The sequence below is a fragment of the Chelonoidis abingdonii genome, chromosome 1 (assembly GCF_003597395.2).
Source record: "Chelonoidis abingdonii isolate Lonesome George chromosome 1, CheloAbing_2.0, whole genome shotgun sequence".
Taxonomy (NCBI): domain Eukaryota; kingdom Metazoa; phylum Chordata; order Testudines; family Testudinidae; genus Chelonoidis; species Chelonoidis abingdonii.
Genome location: NC_133769.1, coordinates 101,458,497 through 101,465,600, shown reverse-complemented (window position 1 = coordinate 101,465,600; position 7,104 = coordinate 101,458,497). Strand labels below are relative to the sequence as shown.

Genomic DNA, 7,104 nt, shown 5'->3' with positions numbered 1-7,104 from the left:
GGCTGAGTGCTGTGGATCACTGACTTGTAGGTATCTGGTACCACGCTGGGTGAACCACACCCCGAGAGGTGAATGTTTTAGATGCTTCAAGCACTGGGTTCTTTCAGCTGTCGCCCTCGGTGAGCACCCATTCACTGCGATAACAGAGGATAACTCTATTAATAGAGGATAACTCAGCACAATTGCTTTAAAGTCACAGGCAAAAGAGATGATAAATGACCAGCTCAGCAGCTCCTAACTCAAGAGTCTCCAAGGCCAAGGACAGCCCAGTACTAGGTGTTGAAGGAAAGAGTCTTGGTGTAACCTCTCTACCTGATGTACCCGTGGCAGCAGCTAGTGTTGATCCCTTGCCAGCAACAGGCTGTTGATCCAGACCCAGCTCTCAAGCTGCCTGGACTTCTTTCAACTGCCAGCTCCTCCCACAGAGCCCTCAGCTCTCTTTTGAGCCAGATCCCCCAGTGACAACTTCCTTCCCTCTCTTGTGCTGGACTCTAGAAGGATTAGAGAGCCGTCTGATGGCTGAATGTTGAACTGGGTGGTAAGAGGTACCCAGGAGTTCCATGCTCATTCCAATATAAACCTTTTCTCTACAGACAGGCTTTCTGCATATGATGAAAGGCAATTTAATGCAGGATTGTTAACCAGAGCCCCAAGACCTTAATTTAACCTTGCAAAACACGCACTAAAATCCCCATCAGATCTGCTTTCGGTTTCTATTTTATCAGTTTCCTGGTTCCACTTTCTTTTTAAAGCTTTGCTCTTTGTCCTCCCACAGCACAGCCTGGGTGTCAGTGGAGAGGGAAAGCCATACAAATCATGACACAGACAAACAAATGGCAGCCCGAGAGGTAAGTGCAATGGGATTTCATTTGAACTATTGGTTTAGATCTTCTATCTTTATCAAGCAAGGTGTTACTGTTTTGCCTCCTGCTGGCAAACATAACACACTGGAGCTGAAATTCTTAGTAAAACCTGAACTATTTACTATAGAAAACCTACGGCGGACTGTTTCTGGTGGTCACAGCAACCAGATTCACTTTGCTTTCCTTCTCTCAAATGGTCGTCCTAATGTAGTGCTGTTAGTATTAACTTTATCTTCCTTACTCCGATGTGCTCTTGAACCCAACCCACATCGTTACCAGGACACACTTACAAGGCTCTGAACATGAGTTGTTAAATTAAATTACTGAGTCCAAGACAATTAGCCGCCCAGAGCACTTTAAATGACCAGTTTTTAAAGTAAGGGAACAAAGAAATTACAGATGAAAAAGATCTACCAAGATAATTGAGTCCACTCCTCTCTCGTGTCCTGCTAGCACAAGATTGTTCCTCATGATATATTTTCTTGTGCTTCATCTAGCATCTACAGATAAGAATCCCAGCCAGAAATGTGATCTGTTTTATTTCTACTGCAAAGAAGATTCTGCGGAGCACTGAAGATTTATTAGTGTTCTGCCTTCTACACACTGAGAACAGCCTTATGTTTCAGTCAAATGGCATTTCAATCTGACATCTGCCAGATTAAGGCAAAATAACAAACTAACTGAAAGACAAGGTAACATCTTTTATTGGGTCAACTTCCGTTGGTGAAAAAGACAAGCTCTGCCTCAGCTCTTGGAAAGGCATTCAGGGTATGTTTACACTCAGAGGCCTGCCCATGGAGGGGGCGAGGGGAGGAGGGCAGAGTGAGGGCATCAGCTTCAGCAGATGTTACTGAGCATAGTCAGTCTGTGTGAGCATGCTCAGTATGAGCCAAGCAGCAAATCTGGGGAGAGGGAAAGCACATCACCCCACAGGCCGCTCCATGCATCGCCTCTGTCTACACTTAAAATGCTGCATGGTGCAGTGGCATCACTGCAGCTATGTCACCATGGTGCTTCAGTGTAGACACTACCTATACTGACAGGAAGGGCTCGCCCATTGGCCTAGTTAATCCACCTTCCCGAGAGGCAGTAGGTAGGTTGACAGAAGAATTCTTCCACTGACCTAGCGCTGTCTACACCAGGGCTTCAGTATAGCTACATCTCTCAGGGGTGGGACTGTTGTCCGTGGAATCCCTGAGTCTACCAACAAAGAGACAGATCATGTCAATTTTGACTCCACTGTTAGTTTTATAATACAGGCACCTCTTCCCACTAGGGACTAGATTCTGAGTCATTCCACCCAGCCACCTCGGTCTTCTCTTGAGTCACCTTTAACAAGATACTCCTGAAGGATTTCAACAGAGAAGATTCAGAGGGTATTTTCCTCCAGGATGTCTTCAGGAGCATCCAGTATTTCTGAATGTACCTGTATTATCTGCTGCAGCTCAGGCTGTTTCTCAGTCTCTCTCTCTCTCTATTTTTTACTGTTCAGAACTAGTGTGTCACACTTAACATACCCTTTCAGGGCCAGGATTTCCTGCTTTCCTCTCTCATGATCCCATTGGCCATGAGAGACTGGGACCCTAAGCAGAGTCACCCAGGTAACCTGTAGAACACTCTCAATTACACTTGGCCTGCAGTGAGAGACACTGAGACCCAAATCGGGGTCTTCTACATGATTATGAGGAGCATTTCCAGGTCTTGAGAGTCCAGGGAATGAAGGATCAAGACTTGGAACTGAGTTCTAAACTCCTATACCACAGCACAGTGCACAAACCACTGCCTGTAGCTTCCTGCCCCCTCTTAACTTGACTGTCATGCGAAACACAAGAGAATACTTGGTTTACCTATTTTAAATTTGATATAGAAAATCTCGATGACAACCTTGAAATATCAATGCATCTGAAGAGGATACTGGTGGAAAAGTTTGTCACTGATTTGAATGCTGAAGATTTCATGATGGTCAATCAGGCCTTGATTTATCTTGAGAGGTAATGCACAGAAATTTTGGTCAGTTAAGAATTCTCACTAACAGAAGTTAGCCAGTTGATCTGCTTTAATTTACCTCCCTTTAGTACTGCACAAGGTTCCATGTTACGTGAAAAATGCAGGCTTTGGTATTCCAGTTCTGTGCATAGTCTGTGAAACATTTCAGATGTATTATTTTGTACTGAAAATGTATTAGATCTGCCTTGAGCGGGGTTACATGACAACATTAAAGCCAGCAGCATCAGTCCTGAGCTGGGGCTCTCAATGTTACTAACGTCTGTGAAGCTGAACTGACAATGGACAGAGTGGGAATTTTTTAGAAAATTTCCCTAGCATAAGCAGGGCTTCTGAGAATTGGTGCCTAGGATTAGTATTTTTAAGGCTATCCTTTGCACTCAAAGTCCATCAATGTTAATCAAAGTCAGGTTCCTCACTATGTGGAGTGAGAGTGTCTCCAGGTGCCATTTAGGATAGAAAGATGTCCCACTCTCAAGCTTCAGCGCATAGGACAACCTCTAACTATTGGGGTTTAGGGGGAAACTTTCCCTGGGGGCAGGTTATACCAGAGCTGCCTGCTGCAGGGTTTTTTTTGCCCCTTCCTCTGAAGCATCTGGTGCTGGCCACTGTCAGGGACAGGATATTGAACTACTGTAGCTGGACAACTAGGGTATGATCCAACCTGGCAGTTCCTATGTCTCGCAACTGTTACACGTTCAGCCTGAATTCAGCTTTCATTTTAACAGTTAAGATTCTGGCCCTTTCCCCGTTCACTGTTTAAAGCAAATAGATCATTGAGGTGGGATATAGGGCAATGGTGGGAAATCTTAAGAAACTGTCAAGTGCAGGTTCACCCTGAGAGAGATTTAACCAGTAAAGCAAAGCAACTTCCTTCCTCCTTTGATGCATGTGGCGCACTGATTTACACAGTTCAGGGTGATATCTCAGAGCAGTGCTGCATGACTGGCTCAAATCCTGTTTGTTAGGCGTGAAGCGAACACCAAGAAACTGGGGAAGTGGCTGGAGTGTCCTATGGGTCACTCCAGGTGTTCCAAGTCAAGGGGCAGTGCTGCTCACTTCTGCCTCCAGTGACTTTTCAAAGTGCTTCCGAATAAATCCCACCAGTGCTTCCCCATTCCCAATAGCAAACAATACTTCCCATCTCAGTACATGTAGGTGCTTCATCTTTTGCTCCTCCCACAATAACTACATGAAGAAACCACATGGGCACAGTTGGGCCCTAAGTAACCATGTTTACTAACATACACAATAAGTTGGGAGGCAGCCTAGTCACATACACGGTGCTGGTGTCCGTGGGTTTCTAAAACACAGAACACAGGGAATACCACTAGGGGGCTCACGGACTGTGAAAAGGGATACTACCCTAGTCTGATATATTGCAGTGGTTAAAATATGATCATTCACATTTTAAAATTCTCTCTCCTTGGCCAATGCCTCGAGTAGCTGAGCTATTTTGGGATCACTAGCTGGCCAGGGACTGGGTGCTTCTGCTCAGCTGGGCTCCTCTTGAGAAGCAAATGGAGCATCCCCTCCTCCACTCCATTCTGCAGAAAGCAACCTAGGGGCAACATATCCTGTGCTAGAAGTTGACTCCCTTACCCCTCCTCCAAACAAGGAGCTTGTGTGGGCTGGGTGTCCAGGCAGAGATTGTTCTGCGCACAGAGTCTGGTTGTTCGGGCATCTCAGTCAAACTTCTTGGCTAGCAACAACCTCTCTGCACTACCATCCCAATGACTGTCTAGGTCTCAAGCACACGGGTAGAGCAGGTAGCTTCAAGTTCCTGTTCATTCTACTGCTCACTGCTGATTCCGTGCCACTAGCTGTCTGGGGGAGCTCGTGTCTCAGCCCTTCCAAATGACAAGAGAGCTACAGCTATTGCTATTGTTGTAGCATCTAGATGGCTCAGGAAAGGTTTGGGTTTCCCAGTGCATTAGATATAGCACACATGTATAAATAGAAAGGTAGTCCCTGTCCCAAAGAGCTTACAACCTTGGCTAGAAGGAGAACAAGTGGATACAGCAAAAGGCGAGGGGGAGGGGGAGGGGGACAGGGAAAGTAACACTAGAATGAGCATCTTCAGCAGCAGTCACTGCACACCAGCCATCTAACCCTCATTGACTGTTCTGTAGGCACTGTGGCTGAGATCAGTATTAGAGGAGACTCACCAGGAGGCATAGGTGCTGGAACTTCAGGTGAGGGGGGTGCAGCAGCACCCATAGGTGCCAACTTTCCTGCTTTTCCTTGGGTGTTTGACCCTGCCCCCGCCTCCACCCCCACTTCACTCCTTCCATGCAGCTCCACCCCTGACCCACCCTTATTCCAACCCCTTTGCCAAAGTCCCTGCCCTCGCCTCTTCCCCACTTCCTCCCCTAATCACGCCACATTCCCACTCCTCCCCCCACCCTCCCAGAGCTTGTTAACACCGCCAACGGCTGGGAGGTAGGCAAAGGAGTGGGGACGTAGCACACTCAGGGAGTGAAGGCAGAGGAGGAGGTGGGGCGGGGGTAGGATGACCAGACAGCAAATGTGAAAAATCGGGATGGGGGGGTAATAGAAGCCTATATAAGAAAAAGACCCAAAAATCGGGACTGTCCCTATAAAATCAGGACATCTGGTCACCCTAGGCGGGGGTGAGGGGAGCTTGGCTGCCTGTGGGTGCAGAGCACCCACTAAATTTTTCTCCATGGGTGCTCCAGCCCCAGAACACCCACAGAGTCGGCGCATATGGCGCACCTCCAGGCTTGAAGTGGTTTCCACCATATCCAGGGTTTTCAGTTTGGTTCAATGGCTCTCAGCATCCCCATACTATAAAAATTGTTCCAGACCCCCTGCCAGGAGGAGAAGCTTCATAGAATCCCACACTCCCCCAACAGCTACGTCTCTGCAGTTTACTATCTTCGGTCATTTCAACATCTTCACATTCCAATACAAGGTGAGGGGTTGCGGCATAAGAACCTGAATAGAACAGAGTTTGACTGGGGCACTTACTGTCCATGGATAGCCAGTAGTCAACTCTTCTGCATTTGCGTATTTGATTATTCCAGCCAAGCCTTTTACCAGCTCTCATGTGTTGACTGACCTTGTGGCACCAAATATAAACATATGACTTTGTCATCCAACAGGAATAAAGAAAGTAGCCGTGACTTCCTGATGCAGTTTCCTGAGCAAAGAAAGAAGGTGGAAAGCTACATACGATGCCTTGAGGAAATAGTGGACAACACAGATGAAATCCCTAAGAAATGTGCCACAATAAGTACTGCAGCAAACACCAGGGGTTTTATTTCAGGCTATTTTAATCTAGTAAAATATTGTGGCTGTCTCTGTCTTGGTTTGGAGGAATTAGGTGATGTTGCAAATATTTCCAGAGTTATATGTAAAATTCCTAACAACTCTAAGATAAAGGATAAAGTTGGGGAGTTGCTACAAGCAATATGAAAACAGCCTGAATTACCTGAAAATTTCTAATGAAGAGGATTGTAGATTAGAAGGTTTTCAGAAGACTGAGGCCTTGTGCGACCAAATGAATGATTTCATTTCTGCTGCTGGTTCAGCTCAAGGATTATAGAGAAACATTACAAAGTTAAACCAATCAGCTCAACAAAAACCTAACCCTAGTTCAGGGTCGAAGGAAGGAGCAGCACTAGGACAACTAGACAGCATAAGGCAAAGGGAAGTGACTCAGCTGAAACACCACCTGCGGTGTCCCAAGAAAACTGGCTGGATATAGTGATAGCAATACCAGCCATCATAAACAAAGCCTGTGTACTTAAGAAAGACTTCACACATTTAGCTGAGGGAGGTAAGGGAGAGACTGGAGCTGAAATAAGAAAAATAGCTAAGAAGCTGGAAATGAAACTTGAGGCTATCAGTTTGCTGTATACAGCGTATATGGAACTGATAGCAAGGGCGGCTATCAAGGAGGTGCTTGGGGCAGCTACTCCGGAGCAGGGCGGCACTTTCGGGTATTCGGCGGCGGGTCCCTCACTCCCGCGGGGAGCGAAGGACCTCCTGCTGGATTGCCACAGATTGCGATCACGGCCTTGTTTGTTTGGGGGTTTTTTTGTTTGTTTGTTTGGCTGCTTGGGGCGGCAAAACCCCTGGAGCCAGCCCTGGTTGATAGACAGCGCAAATTAGCAAACTTTTAAGTATATAGTATTCATGGCATACAGATGGAGAGGTTAGATAAAAAACAAATACTTTTGCTAGAGGGATGCAACATAACACGACATAACAT

The 7,104-nt window shown here is 46.4% G+C and overlaps 1 long non-coding RNA gene across 1 annotated transcript in view; it reads left to right on the top strand.

Moving 5' to 3' along the window:
* The first annotated feature begins 461 nt into the window (after window positions 1-461).
* LOC116821571 (uncharacterized) overlaps window positions 462-7,104 on the top strand; it is a 30,138-nt gene continuing 23,495 nt past the window's right edge. The window contains exons 1-2 of the long non-coding RNA XR_004372947.2: window positions 462-545; window positions 781-848. This is a non-coding gene — a long non-coding RNA (uncharacterized LOC116821571). The remainder of the gene's footprint in view (window positions 546-780; window positions 849-7,104) is intronic.